The 16421-nt window shown below is 35.6% G+C and overlaps 2 pseudogenes; both read left to right on the plus strand.

The window, feature by feature from the left end:
- Positions 1–4643: 4643 nt before the first annotated feature.
- Positions 4644–9949, plus strand: LOC114738268 (polyadenylate-binding protein 2-like; annotated as a pseudogene).
- Positions 9950–11883: 1934 nt separating this feature from the next.
- LOC114738286 (phospho-2-dehydro-3-deoxyheptonate aldolase 2, chloroplastic-like) lies at positions 11884–16421 on the plus strand (annotated as a pseudogene).

Here is a 16421-nt window from a genome sequence, read left to right on the forward strand (position 1 = left end):
ACCATTGCCTATAACTTGATAAAACCCGCAGTTACTGTCAAGGAGTTGGACAAAACACAACTTCATAACTATTTGCAAATTACAAATAACAAATGACGATAGCCAATGAGAATACAATATAGCGAATTTATAACAATCTCATCATTAATGCATTATTTATTCTTTTACTAGCAACACAACAACTTTTAGAAGAAGACAAGATCATGAAGCGGAACTCACACTTGAGGGAACGGCATGGAATGGCCAACTCAAATGCTGCATTCCGTTGTCTGGGTAACGAGCTGTTGGGTTCTACCCTTAAACTAGGGGCAAGGAAGAAGGAACCAGAACTGCCAGTGAAGAATGTCATCAAATTATGCCTGATACTTCAATTCTTTATTTCCGTTTTTACATAATATTATGATTATGATATGATAAACAGTCTTCAAACTAATTAAACTAATCAGAAAATTAATTAAAATTCATACAAAATTATATATAGCTGGACGCAAATTGGATACATTGACCTTATGTGCTTTTCCTTTTCCTTCACTTTCGCATGGCCGGTTACGGTCAGATGCAGATGGCAATCAAGGCACCAAGACGCCGAACACGCGCGGCGCAGAACCTCTCCATTGAAACTCCTCTCCACTTACCCTCCATTTAATTAAATCGCAGCGTTTAGGATGAAAAACAGACAGGGCAATTTTCTCTTTTCAATCTAGAGTCGTGCGTTGCAAATTAATTTCAATCTCCCCGTATTTTTCCAGGTGAGCGGGAAATTCATAGTTTTGCCTCCGAAAACCTTCGCAGGTCGTACGTGGGAAGAAATTGTCGAAGGAAGAAGGGCGTTTGCTGGTTCTCACTTGTATTCGTTGGCTGCTTTCTTCACTGGGCATATACCTCTGTTTTATACGTCGCACTTTAAACAAGTGCACCTTTAGGAAAGTGAATAAATATGATGCAGAACATGCTGGAATCTACTTTATAAACACTTCAAATACAAATAACAAAGCTTGCTATAGAATTGTACATTATATAATGATTCATGCCCCAAACCAACAAAGGCAAGTTGATCACCAAAAACCAAAGCTCATGCTGGATTTTAACCAGGTTTGTAGTCTTTATCTGGTTGTCGATGTTTCTAGAAGAGTCATGAAAAAATGGTAGAAGGAAAAATCCTCACCTCAATCACTTTCCGAAATCTCTATTTGAACGAACTCTGATGTTATCCTGAATAATTCAACCATCTGGTGCCTTATCATGCTGTGGTAGATTCTCTTATGACTTTGTTATTGTGAAGATTTAGGCGCTCAACTTCTGCTCAATTGTGCTTGCTGAGGCGACCGCGGGCGACAACAAGAGGACGGTGATAGAGAATCCGGAGGTTCAGCGCCGCGCCGAACCGCACTAAATGCCTGGCAGCACAACTGCACCGGCCTAAGGGGTGTTTGGCACCCTAAAAATGTTTTTCCGAAACATTTTTTTTATAAATCAAGATAAATTTCTTCATATTTTTATTTTATATATCATAAAAATATTTTTAAAGGGTTACTTCTAATAAAATAACACACTCTTCAAATTTAACGGCTGATACTATCCACGTGTTTAAATTTAAATATTATGTAAATCCAATAATGTCCCATAATTTCTAGGGAGTATATTTTTTATTTAGAAATCATTTTTAATATGTTTCACAATATCTAATTTATAAATATTACGAATAATCACCTAAGCTTTCAAAATTAATGCAAATAAAATGTCAAAATATTGTTCCAACTTTCAAAACTAATACAAATCAAACATTAAATACTAATGATGTATAAAAAGAAAGCTTAAACACTAATAACTTGTTGTCAAAACTAGGAGGAAAAAAAAAAGAACTAAACAAAACAGACAAATCAAAACATAAAAACAAATCAGTTAAAAATTAGCAATATCAACGTGATTATCATTTTCATATTGTTTTTACGTTATGTGCACTCTAGGCTTTGTCTCTGCTCCTACTGCTTACAATCTTTTGGCTTTTATTCATGACTTTGATATTAACCCATTTTTGAAGTTATATTCATATATATGTGAACATATTATTATATATACACGTGTAAAAAAACAGATGTAGCGTACTGTGCTATTTAGTTTAGACTCGTGAACATGGCAGTGTACGCGCGATTCTTTTTTTGGGAGGTCATAGAGCATAAAAAGCGCAATAAAAAACATGACTCAAAATATTTAAGTGAGTTCCCACGTAAAGCCAAGCTCAAACATCTGATCAAAGGCATGCTCTTAGGTACATATGTGATTTATTTTTCAATTTATAAATTTATCAAATAAATTGGTTTGCTTTGTTTAGAGCTTTCACTTAAAAAAGAAATCATATTTTAATAACTTTTTAGGTTTTCAACGACCTGTGTTATACGACACCTGTTTTTTTTTTTTTTGGGACTTCAACACAGACATTGAAAATTCTTTATCTTGCGAATGAGTTTTTGAACAATTGCAATGAGCATGAAAGGTCATCTGCTCGAAAATCAATTACTTGATAACGATTATGGAGTATGCTGCCTTGTGATGGGACAAGATGGATTCATTGTTTTTCCACTTTTCCCCACTCAAAGTCATGGGTCTTGAGGGTACTATCAAAGATCAGTATAATAATCACCGCGCACTTGGATTAACTGGTTAGGAGGTTGTTCCAGCTTAACTAAAGGTCACGGGTTCGATTCTTTGGACACACAACAGTGCAGGTGGTAGGGTAGCCGCCCATTTGGGTCCTTCAACTCCCAATTCGGATTAGTCTGGTTTGTAATTAAATAGACTCAGATGGGTTGTCCGTTCCTGAGAGGTTGGCCAGGATACCGAGTAAAGAAATTCAAAAAAAAAAAAGGAAAAAAGATTGGTATAATAAGTTTGTTTGTGACCTTGTGAGTTGTATCAAAGTCATGGATGCATTGTTTTTTCAGTCTTTCCCATTTATGTTTTCATTATTATTGTTATTATTTAAATTTAAAGTAAAGCATGTAACTGGTTTTGTAGCCAAGTTTTTTTTCCCCCCTCTAAATTGAGAGGCTCGCACAAGAAATAATAATAATTAATGATTAGTGAGTAATAATGATATTAACAAAGCTCAGTATAATTGGTAGATGACTGGATCTCTCAAACACAAAAAAAGAACAATAATGATAAATTACTTCAAAAATTTATCAAGTCTTGATTATAAAAAAAATAAGTGGGTTTAAATGAATTGGCTGGCCTTTTTTTTTTTGCTTTTGCTGTGATAATGGGCTGGCTCTTTATTACAAATTGATCCTTTTACTCTTGAGCAACCCCTAAAATACGATATTATCTTCCAATTAAAAGGTGTGAACGGCCTGTCTACGTGGGAATTAGCACCGGTCCTTCAAGGTTAGCGGGTTTAAAAAGGTTGGCTTTTCAGGACTGAAATTTTAAAAATACTCCAATTTGCTAGGCCTGACCCTTAAGCTACAGGGTTCAGGGCCGACCCGCGGGCTTTTGGTCCGTTTAAGAAAAAAATGCTATTTTTTATATTTCTCATATTTTTTTATAAAAAATAAAAATAAACCAATGAAATTGTTAATAAAAGACATAAATATGAATAAAATTAAGTCACAAATACAAAATATCATCATATATAAATATCTATCAACATCTAAGAACATTTAAAACATTCATTAACAAGCTAACAACATACAAAAGTTTTATCTCTAATGCAATTTTGCATAAATAAACACTATCATTAATCTTTTGAAACTTCTTCATGACTATAATCAATTACTCTTCTTCATAAATATAATTTTCTTTCGTAACAAAAATATCAAGTTTTTCTTCTTTATAAGAATTTTATTTTTAAATTTTGCAATCTAACTATTATTTTACTTTAATGTGCGAAATATTATTGTTGAAACTCATGAATTTCTAATTCAAATTATAGAATCACAAGTTATATAAGTATAAAAATACTCTATTATCAAATATATATATATAATTTAAAAATATCAACACATATAATATAAATCAAATCATTATTAAAGTCCAAATTAACCCATTTTTTAAAAATTTAATTAGATAAATTATTGTCTAAAACTAAATAAGTCAAATCATTTTGTAAAATTTAATTTTAAAATGATAATAATAACTAAATATTTGAAATATTATTAACAATATAAAAAATTAATAATATTAGAATTATATAAAAAAATTTAAAAAAATATAAAATAGCCTAAACGGGCCGGCCCTCGGCCCTCGGCCCTCCAAGACCGGTCCTTTTAAGCCCTCGACTCTCCATGGCTTATTTTCCATTTGAGGGAAAAAATTTCAAACCCGGCCATCATAATTTCAAGACCTAAATGGACTGGCCCGACGTCCTCGACCTGTTTTTCTAACTCTACTATCCATTTTATTGGCTTTTAATATTAACTCTTGTGATAATTATAAGATCTTATTTATAATCTATAAATAAGGTCTTATAATTAGAAGCGGAGGTAGTATATTATTTGTTTCAAAAGAGAAACCAAATTAAAATTAAATAAAATTTAAGAAATAAAACTAAAACTTTAACATGAGATTTTTATTTTTGTGACAGCGTGAGTTTTTTTTATTATGCGTTAAACCTCGTTTTTGCCCAAATAAAAAGTCTGTTGAGCACGGAACCAGAAGGGGGAAAAACACAGCCAGGGGAGGGTCAGAAGGGACTCGCCGCTTCTGAGGCAGGCGCTGGTGGTTCTCTGTGACGGAGGAGACATGGAAAATGACGACGTCGACATGCAAAGCGCCGAGAACAATGAAGCAGTAATGCTTCCTTCTCATCTAGTTTATTTCTTTGACTAAAACCTCGGTTTTAATTTTGTGTTATTTATGCAATCTAAAACCCTAATAAGGCCTTAAAGAATCAATGTCAAATGTGATTGATGTAGGAATTGGATGACATGAAGAAACGTTTGAAGGAGATGGAAGATGAAGCTGCTGCTTTGCGAGAAATGCAGGCCAAGGTGGAGAAGGAGATGGGCTCTGTGCAAGGTGCTAATTTTTTTTGTCTTGTTTCAATAGGTTTAGTTTTTCTTTTAATTATAATTTTCAATCATGTAGATTACTCCTTTCTTGCGGAGAAATTTGGGTTTATTTATTTACTGTTTTTCTTCATGCGAAATAATGTGTGTTATATGAGCATTGGGTTGAATTGGCCATGCCTAACTGAGAATCAATCCTAGTTTTCTCATTCTGAACCAATAATATGATCCCTAATTCCTTCTTCTTACCCTCTTAAGGTTTTTTCTTTTTCTCTTTTTTTTTTTTTTTGTGGGGGGGGGGGGGAGTGTTTCAAACCAGTTCTTACTTATGAGCTGGCAATTCAGAATTTGGTTGTCACTGGGGCATGGTAATCCATTGCGCACTATGCAATTGATTTGTTCATACTTCACAGGTTAAGAATTTGGATTTGTAATGAAAAGTTTGGTGAGGAAACTCTAGCTTGGTTCTGATTTTTGAGATAAGACATTTCATGCACTTACTTGATCTGTACATATTCTCAGCTTGATTCAAGCTGGACTGTATTTAATTGGAAAAATAGATCATGAGAAGTTATCCTTTGTTGCTGAAATTATATTTTATCAGATCACATTCTTTTCTTGCTTTTGAATGAAAGAAGAAAGGATTTTTCTCTCTTTCTTTCTGAAAGGGGGCTTTTTCTGTTCTCTCTCCCCTCCCCCCCAAAAAAAAAAATTATCATTCTTTTTCCCTTGTGCTTTGATGCTGCATATTTCTTGATAAATGAAATTCAAAATAGTAAAATGATGATAATTGTGTTTTGTTTAATTGGTCATTTTCATTTAGCACACAACTATGTTTGTGCTCCTTCTATATTGATTCTTATCTCCTAATAGATCCCGCTAATGCTGCTGCAAGTCAGGCCAATAGAGAGGAAGTAGATTCTCGGTCAGTCTTTGTAGGCAATGTGAGCTCCCTTGCCCCTGTTTACATTATCAGTATCATTATCTGTTCTATTTCATTAATTGATTTATTCTCATCAGTCATTATTATTTTTTCTGCTTCTATCTAAGTTTCGTGATTTTAAAGGCCTTCTCCTCTTTGCAGTGAAGATTTGAAATAACACAACACGGAGCTAGGTAGAACTTAGGGTAATTTTAATAAAGCCTACTAAGAGATAGATGAGGGCAAAGGAGGAAAGGGGCAGGGAGTCTGTTGGTTAGATAACTAGTTTGATGTGAGAATTTAGTGACAAGGATTTTACATTGAAAGTTTTTCTCTCAGTGGTCACTGTGAAGAAATATAATAACCAGATGATGATACTTTGGACGCTAGAATAGGACTGACTTATTGGTCACTGGAGGACCATCGTTTGAGATCAAATACCACAGTTGAATTTGGTATGTGATAAAGCAAATTAAAAAAAAAAAAACTGTGTCAGCAATCAACAAGTCAGTAGGTGGAGCCTACATGCTCGCTAGTGGCCATTCTTAGGTTTTTTTCCTGGTGCATGTTTCTTTTCCTGCATAGGGATGCCGATGTAGTATCAGCTTTTAGCAGGTTCTTGTTGGTGTTTATTAGCCAAATTGTCAGAGTTCTGTGTCTGCTGGTGATGAAATTTCATTTCCTTCCAACCAATGACTGAATAATTATTGGATTGGATTTCACCACTCTTTCTTGGCAAATCATGATATTCATAACACTAGTATGGAACTTTTAGAAGACTGAGCATTTAATTTGTATCGTATGATTCATGTAACCAACATTCCTAAGTAGATAAGGCATGTTGTTGTTGATGTTGAATGCACTTCCAAAACCTTATTGTTTAATTTTGTTTTAATTGGTGGCAACTTGCTTTGACAAAATGCTTAACAACTATTTTGCTGCGTGCTGTCATCTACATGTTTTCTAGTTTATCAATGCTGCATTTCGAGGAGAAAAAGGTGTATCTATTTTTTAGTGGGAAAACAATTTGACCCCAAAAAAAAAGAAAAAAAGAAAAGAGAAAGACGAATTGGAGGGATTGATAAGATTCTAGGAAGAACTTGATTTCCTGGTTCTGTGAAGATGCATATTTTGATAGAAAGAGAGAAGAAAGGGAATAAGGTACGAACGAAAATGGAAAATGGTAAGAATTTTCAGTTAGTATACTTTCCGAGTTTTTGTAATGGAATGAACAGAGAAATTAGATTGGAGATCAAGAACCTGCATTCATAATGTTGAGAAGACCACATTCTTCAAAGTCCCAATGACCATCTGCGGGCATCTTCCTAATTGCGAAGCAAAAGGCAGCTCTTCGCCTGGAAGTATGCAGGTTTTCTTTCCTTATGGTGAGGGGACTTGACATTCTTTTTCTTCTTCTGGGATTAGTGGGAGTTTCAGTGTTTCATCTTAAATTCTTGTTTGCTAGTCCTGTTTTATATAATCCACTAGAAAGACTAGAAAAATAACAGAGAAGAACGTGGTGAAAAGAAAAGTTGCTGAACACGTAGAGGACTAATTATCCAGACACTTAACTGTGGCTATTTTTCTGAAGTCGCATGATATCTTTGTGAGGTCTTCTTATTGAAGTACAATAGAAGTAGCTATTGATGAATTAGCTTTTCCTAAATTCATGGGTGTCCTAAAAAGAGAATATTCAGATTCAGAAACTGTATATAGTGACGGAGTTCCCACATCAATGATGGACTCAGTTTTTGACGATGTGATTTATTTTTTACTTTGTTATTCTCAAGAGACTATGGAGAAACTACATGCACATATATCGTTGCCTAGAAGAATGCTGGAGAGATTCTGATACAACCCATGCAATGCTCCAGAAATTATAGGAGAAACACCCCCTTACCTCTATTAGCAGTGATGGGACAGATGCTTTATGGAACTAACAGTATATAGAAAAGCAGATTGGACTAGCTGGTCTGACTAGTTAACCAGTGAATTGAATCCTTGTCCACTCTGGAAACTCTTAAAAACTGGCTATGCAATGAGTTGGTCAAAGACCAGAAAAACCGGTCAAAGCCTGTAAAAACCGGAAAACTAGCTAACCAAATGGTTCATCTGGTTGAACCTGTCATGGTACTGAAGTACCAGTAGTCTGCTCTTCCTCCTTTTTATAGCCTCCCACTCACTATTCTTCAGGTTCCATACATGATGTGGGACTTTAGTTTTGACTTTTTACTTGTCCCTTTGCCTGCAGCAGCGAGACTTGATTATTGGGTGTTGCATGCCTTTCATCTAATGCTTCATTTTTAATTTCTGATGATTTGCTCTGATTAGCTGTCGTTAATTCTCCCAAATAAGATTTTGATCTGGCTTGGTTTTCTGGTGCAATGAAACACTAAGACCTCATGCTTCACTCTCTTCCACGTCACAGTTCCAGCCCTTCAAATTAGCATTATGTGAAAATACCAGTTGGTTTGAAATGTGGAGGTGGAGAGGGGAAGAAATTCCATAAGACTCACCTAAGTGGCTGTGGCCATTCAAGCCTCCATACAAGGGGTTGTAGCGGTTGACGGCATGGTTGATTGTCTCCAAGCTTTTCTCTTCTCTTGCTTTTGGGTTGGATGATGCTTTTACACAGAAGCAATTCATCTGTAGGGCAAAATGGCTTTACAAAGAAAAGGGAAACAACAATAAAAAAGGAAAAGTACACATTAGATTTTAGAAACTAAAATCCTTCATTTGTAGGGCAAAATGAGGGAAACAACAATAAACAAGGGAAAGTAAACAGAAGCTATTTTAGAAACTAAAATCCCTCATTTGCCTAAATTTTATCTTGTCATAGTCCTCTCATAGTCCAACTTTTATTTACTCTTCCTTAATGAAATTCTAGAAACTTCCACCAAAAGCAGATGCATCACCACCCCCCCGGGGGAGCGGCTTGGGGTGGGGCTCTTCTCCAAACCACCTTGAACCATGCCCTACTGCATATTCCAGTTTCTCCCATACTTTCTATGGATATTTATAATTTAGCAACAATTGACCAATAATATTGTACTGTTATCCTCGACCTCAAGGTTAGTGTTAACTGTTAAGGAATACTAGAAAAATTCTGGCTATCTTCTGATTACATTTTTTTGGCTACAATTGTTTTTCTTGATGTTTTATGGTATGTTGGATTTGAAATTCTTTACAGGTAGACTATTCGTGTACTCCTGAAGAAGTGCAGCAGCATTTCCAATCATGTGGAACAGTAAACAGAGTCACCATTCGTACTGACAAGTTTGGACAACCCAAGGGTTATGCTTATGTGGAGTTCCTTGAGGCAGAGGCTGTTCAGGAGGCGCTTTTGCTGAATGAATCTGAGCTACATGGGCGTCAGTTGAAGGTTAGATTAAGAGTTTTGATTAGTTTTAAACAAAATGTAGTGCTTCCCTTATTCCTACCTCGGTCTTATTTTTGATAATTTCAGGTGACAGCCAAGAGGACGAACATACCTGGGATGAAGCAGTATCGTCCCCGCCGGTCCAATCCTTATATGGGGTTCGAGGCAGAACCCCATATGCACCTCCTTTTGCCTATTCTCCATCTCCATATGGATATGGGTACGTTGTCGTGAGTTCTTACCTCCCCTGTGGGTTTTGGTTTCAATGCTACTGGAGACTTAATAATAGCCTCTTCTGTTGACTGCAGGAAGGTTCCAAGGTTTAGAATGCCAATGCGTTACAGCCCATACTATTGAAAATCCATTTCTGCAGAGGCTGTTCTATTTGATCTATGAATGGACATAATGGTGCCTTTCTTCTTATGTTTCCCATTGGTGATGATGTCTTGGGCATAAGATATGTAGGGGTTTTTCTGACCACCTCTCTTGATGTGGTCGGTTTGAGTATTAAACCATGATACAACAGTGAACTTTGTAAAATTGTGGCGTTTGCATTTACTTTGCTTTGGTATTATTTCAATGATGTCCTTTGTAAAAGTTGCCCTCGTAAATGTGGTCATATATTTTTCTTCTGGTAGTTTATTTTTCTCCTTGCACAAATCGCCTGGTTATAATGCTTCAAGCAGCATCTGATAATCAATAGGTTCTTCTATATGGAGGAAATAAGCAAGTACTCGAGACCACCTCATGAGTATATGGTCTAAACAAAGAAAGCATACATGACAAAATAAGATGTTACTTGTCTGCATAAGATTTAGTTAACTAATTTGAATGAATTAAAGATATTAGTTACTCCTCTAATATTTAATATAAGAGTTGTTTAATTAATTTGATTAGATTAAGGAAATCAGATAAGTTAGTTAATTATAAGAAATATAATATTTTCTAAAACACCATCATCACTCTCTTAATATCTTTTTTTCTTCTTTTACTTGATTATGATTGAGGGAGTATTTATAGAGATGATTTAGAAAAAATTGATAAATATAAGAAATATATCTTATATTTAATACTAAAATCAACTCAACATGTCCTATATTAAAGATTGGAGGAGTATTAAGATATTAGTTAAATTAATTAATATGATATATTTTTAAAAAAAAACATTTTAAGTGTTTTCTTAATTCCCTCTTCTTTTTCTTATTTGATTATTATTGGAGAATATCAATAGTATTAATTGAAAAAACTATAAGCACGTGAAATGGACTGTGTATATAGGGTTAATATTAATTCTCTATTAGGTTTTACGTGAAAGATGAGTACTTTTGGGGGGGGTGTTGTGATTATTTAATAAATTGCATCCTTTGTGAATTATGTTTCTGAGATAAAAAAGGTGAATTGTGGTTTTCCTCCCACTTTTGAGTCAATTGAATAGTTATATAACTTTCTTCTAATAAAAATCATCTAAATACTAGAAGACAAGATAGATGAGGTAATTACAGCTCGCGAGTATGTAATCATACTTGAATCATGAGAAACAATTACGAAAATTTTTGTCTTTTCACGGCAACAATTAATTTAACACACTCTTAAGACGTGTAAATAATTGGACCTTTGAAGATTCTCTTCGCTCTGATTTTATTTATAAAATTTTATCAATTAGTATTAATGTAAGACCCTTTATAAAATTTAATGAAATATTTTATAAACTCATTTCAATTAATGTCCATACCAATTGAAGAATAAATCTGAAAATCTATAAAATTTTCTGACATTTAATCAATTCCAATACCATATTCGGTTCTTAATATAAAAGCTATATAATTAATTTAGAAAGATCAAAAAAAATTAGTTAAGTTAGTTATTTGTAACAAATATGAGTTGATTTCGTTAAATTATCTTTATCCAATCATATATATTGAAATTATATTTGGATGAAATACTTTATAATCAATAAGGATATATTTTTTTACAACACATTATAAATTTTGAAGACAAAGTAGATTGAAATCTTGTTTTAAAACTGAAATTAACTTTTATATTTAGAACGAGAGGCATTAGTTAAGAATCGGTGGGAGTAAACATTTACACAAGTCATCGTTCATGAATGCGAATTCCTGGATGAATTTCTGTATGCCCCAATCGTTATCTTGTGAAGTTTGACTTGGATGAACAAACATACAATTATGTTAGGTTTGGATTTTATTGAAGCCTCCAATAATATGTTTTTCTTCTTTCTTTTTTTCCTGATCAATTAAAACTTTGGAAGCTTTCGCATTCAAGGATGAATATTATAATATAGTTATACTTCACCTGCATTGAAGACTAAACTGGAATATTCCATGATTCTGCAAAGACTTTCTGGTAGGCAATTTTAGATATGGATCAGATTTTTTTTATTAAAAAAAATTCAAAGAAATAATTTTAGTATTTTTAATAAATGGTTAAAATTATATTTTTAAAAGAAAATACCAATATTATATAATATAAATATATAGCTATTTATTAGGGGATAAAATATTATATGATATCTTTGACATTCCGTCGTTCTGTTTCAGTGTGTCAGATTGGAAACCCCTGTAAGGTGTTGACCCTCATCTCTCTACAATCTCTCTCACTCTCGCGGGAAGCTATCGCCACCGCTCTGAAATGGCTCTCTCTGCTTCTTCGTTAATCACCAGCAAACCCTTCTCTACGCCGCGGCAATACTCTCCCCGCCACCCTCTTCTCCTCCCCGGCGCCGCAACCACCCGCCGATTCGTTGTTGTGGCCAATTCCGCCGAACCTGCCAAGTCGCCGGCCCCTTCCAAGGCCTCTCCGGTGCCAATTTCGACCCGATGGGCGCTCGATAGTTGGAAGACCAAGAAGGCCCTGCAGCTTCCTGAGTACCCTGATCAGAATGAGCTCGATCTGGTTCTCCAAACCATTGAATCTTTCCCTCCCATTGTGTTCGCCGGAGAGGCCAGAGCGCTCGAGGATAATTAGGTCAGGCCGCCATGGGCAAGGCCTTTCTGCTTCAGGGCGGGGACTGCGCTGAGAGCTTTAAGGAATTTAATGCCAATAACATTCGTGACACTTTCGTGTTATTCTTCAGATGGGTGTCGTCCTGATGTTTGGTGGCCAAATGCCTATTATAAGGTTTTTTTTTTTTGTTGCCTCCTTTTCGTTTGATACCTTTCTTTCTTTAACGATTTCAAGCATGATGAAATTGGGAATTGGGAATTTATTTATAATTCGTTGCAGCTTAGGTCGGTGCTTATATTCATATGCCTGTTATAAGAATGTTGCATATTCTTCCTCTTGATAAATGTTTTAAAACTTCGGCTTTTATCTTATAAGGGTCAAAAGGGTAGGGCTTTTCGTGGGAAAAGAAGGCTATAATTGTTGGGGTTGAGCAGGATCTTCCATTAGACGATTAATAAAGCTGATATAGGCTATGAGTGTTTTCTGTTTCCAGATTGGAGATTCTTATCACTCACTTGATAGTTTGGAACTCATAGGATGTGGGATTGACAAACTTAAATTCTTGGGTATGCTGACGTAGGTGGGAAGAATGGCGGGTCAGTTTGCGAAGCCAAGATCAGACCCTTTTGAGGAGAGGGACGGAGTGAAGCTGCCAACTTACAGGGGTGACAATGTGAATGGGGACGCATTTGATGCAGCATCAAGAATACCTGATCCTCAGAGGTTGATAAGAGCCTACTGTCAATCAGTGGCTACTTTGAACCTTCTGCGTGCGTTTGCCACAGGAGGGTATGCTGCCATGCAAAGGGTCAATCAGTGGAATCTCGATTTCATGGAGCACAGTGAGCAGGGTGATAGGTATATTATACATCTTTCCTGGTTCAATTTAGACTTCTTTCTGGTTTGGGTTATCGGATTAACACCCCCCTCCCCCCACCACCCCCCCCCCCCCAAAAAAAAAATTCAGAGCTGTGTGGATGAATGTTATTGTATTACACCCCTTTTGCAGCTTGGTATCTCCATTATTCTCTGTCCTCTTCATCCTCCAATCTCCCCATCTTCTTCCTTCTTTGAAACCAATCTATCGATCTCTTTCTATCTTTGTTGTTGTTTAAGCAAACGTATGGATGTTTTGGCTTGCGACATTTTGAGCATAGGAGGGGCAAATGATCTCTATGGCCTTTTATCCTGTGCTTTTTTATTTTGATCTATTGTCCTGTGTAGGACTGTGAAATGTATGGAACCTTTGACTTATGCCATTTAAGCAAAAGTATGGATGTTTTGGCTTATGGGCAAATGATCTCTATGGCCTTTATTTTGTGCTTTTACTATTTTGATCTATTGTCCTGTGTAGGACTCTGAAATGTATGGAACCTTTGATTTATGCCATTTTGCAATTTATACATTTGCTAGTTGATTCAGTGAAAAAACATTTGAATAGAGGAGATGGGTTTAATTTGTTCTCTGGCCTTTAATTTGGCAGAAGACGATGAATGGCTGATGTGGAAAAAATTGGGTTATCAATTTTGTTTTCAAATAGCACCCATCCATGTCATGCACGCATTATCTGCAGTCAATATATGACTACAGATTATCTGCATCTGAAGGAAATGTAGCTATCCATTATAAGGAAATATTCTTCTGGTTATGTGTTGTATGTTTTAAAAGTTTTGAGATGGAGAAGCATACTTGGATTGAATTTAATACTCTTTTGGTGCTTAACATAAGACTTATTTAACTAATTTGATTAGATTAAGGAAGTTGGACAAGTTAGTTAATTATAAGAAATATGACATATTTTTTCTAAAACACCATAGTCATCTTCGTTAATATTTTCCTTTCTTCTCCTACTTAATTGTGGTTGAAGGAGTATCAATAGGGATAATTTAGAAAAAGTAATAGATATAAGAAATACAAGAGGAGTAATAATTATGTTCTTTGTAAATATTTTAGAAATGACAGTAGCTTCAGTTTTCTTGTACATGCAACTTAATTTGGCTAATCTGGTCTAGTTTCTTGTCACATACCAGCAATCGTTCTTTTACTTCTAAAGATAAATTAATCATTACAGATAAGTGGACAATTTTGAATCTCAAGTTGTTTGTGCTCGAGGATTTTAGTTTTGCTTGCTTTGTGCTCTTTCATAACAGGTACCGTGAATTGGCTCACCGAGTCGATGAGGCCCTTGGATTTATGAGTGTTGCTGGACTTACAGCTGATCATCCAATCATGACCACAACAGACTTTTGGACCTCTCATGAGTGCTTGCATCTCGCTTATGAGCAAGCACTTACTAGAGAAGATTCTACCACTGGGCTTTTCTATGACTGCTCTGCTCACATGCTATGGGTAGGAGAACGTACCCGTCAACTTGATGGTGCTCATGTTGAATTCTTGAGAGGAGTTGCTAATCCACTTGGAATCAAGGTGCATTTGTTTCCTATTCCTTATTTATGTATAGGAACTTTTGTTTATTATTGTTCCAGGTATATCTTCATACGGTATTATGTTTCTGTTTTACGTCACATCATCTGCTCATCACTATTACTTTTATAAGTTACATCGAGTAATTATTTTGTAATTATCTGTTACTACTTCGTATCTTTAAGCATTTGACCTATGCTTCTATTTGAAGGGTCTTCTGTGGTTTGTTATAAATTAGTTACACAAGCAGAAAAGAAGGAAACAACTACTAAAGACCTACTTGTCTTTCAGGTGAGCGATAAAATGGATCCAGATCAACTTGTTAGGCTGGTAGATATATTGAACCCAAGAAACAAGCCTGGAAGAATTACTGTGATAGTTAGAATGGGAGCTGAGAATATGAGAGTGAAGCTTCCTCATCTAATCAAGGCTGTTCGCGGAGCAGGTCAAATTGTCACTTGGGTCAGTGATCCCATGCATGGAAATACCATCAAAGCTCCATCTGGACTGAAAACTCGCTCTTTCGATGCGATAAGGGTAATATTGGTTCCATTTCCAATATTATGTATTCCTCATGATCATAGATTATTCGGCACGCACACACATGCACTAACTAGTTAAAAATATGGTCATGCAACCTTAAACTTTTTTTTTTTAAATAATCATAGTTCATTGGTCTTAGTTTTGTTCATACCATGCTTGAGGTCCTGTCACTACTGTAACTTCTCTCTCAGCAACTATCTAGCTCTCAAAAATGTTAACACAAGGTTTTGCCAGATACCACCTCCTAGTCCCTAAGGGAGGTGGTATTGTGTTTTCTATCGTCATAGCTTAAATAATCTTATGCACTGCCTGTTTGATCCGGGAACTGCTTTGCAGTTTAGCAAATTTATGGTTTAAGTTCACGTGCATTCTTTTAACAACATTAAGTTGATTAGAGCTCTAATGTCTGCACAATATCTTCTCCTATTTGTTTTGGCCGTTTGTCTATCCCTACATTATCAGTACTTTCTTTTTTATGCACAAGATCTGTTTCTCCCCATCTTCTGATTTGCTCACGCAATTGAAGTTTTGTTGCATCTAAAAATGAAGTTTGATCTTGTTGATAGGCTGAGGTGAGAGCATTCTTTGATGTGCATGATCAAGAAGGGAGCTACCCAGGAGGAGTTCATTTAGAAATGACGGGGCAGAATGTGACCGAATGCGTAGGAGGCTCACGAACTATTACTTATGACGACTTGAGCTCACGTTATCACACTCATTGTGATCCAAGATTGAATGCTTCTCAGTCTCTTGAACTGGCATTTATCATCGCGGAGAGGCTACGCAAGAGAAGGATGAGCTCAAATCAAACCCTGCTTTCATTCTGAGCCCAGAGGAGGAAGGAGTCTCTGCTTTGTTCTTGGATCAAAGCACAGGTACTGGTGTGTGAGTGTTAGCTGCTGAAATGAGTGCCGTAAGATCTGTAAGTATTAGCAATATTTGGATTGATCTATCTATGAGAGTATTACAGGGGAACCTAAACCAGTCCATACAGTAGTGAGTTTGCATCGGACAATAATTGCAGAATTTTGTACTAAGGTTGTATTAGTATTATTATGTATATCTTGGTTTGTGGGATCTGGTATGAGAGGCAGTTGAGTGACATCTTATGTATGAGCAGATTGATATTTATATTCAGATGTTCAATGAAAGAAAGGGAGAATTTCAGTTACGAACTGCAAAA

The sequence above is a fragment of the Neltuma alba genome, unplaced genomic scaffold, assembly GCF_004799145.2.
Source record: "Neltuma alba isolate B1F8T4 unplaced genomic scaffold, ASM479914v2 tig00013568_pilon, whole genome shotgun sequence".
Classification (NCBI taxonomy): Eukaryota; Viridiplantae; Streptophyta; class Magnoliopsida; order Fabales; family Fabaceae; genus Neltuma; species Neltuma alba.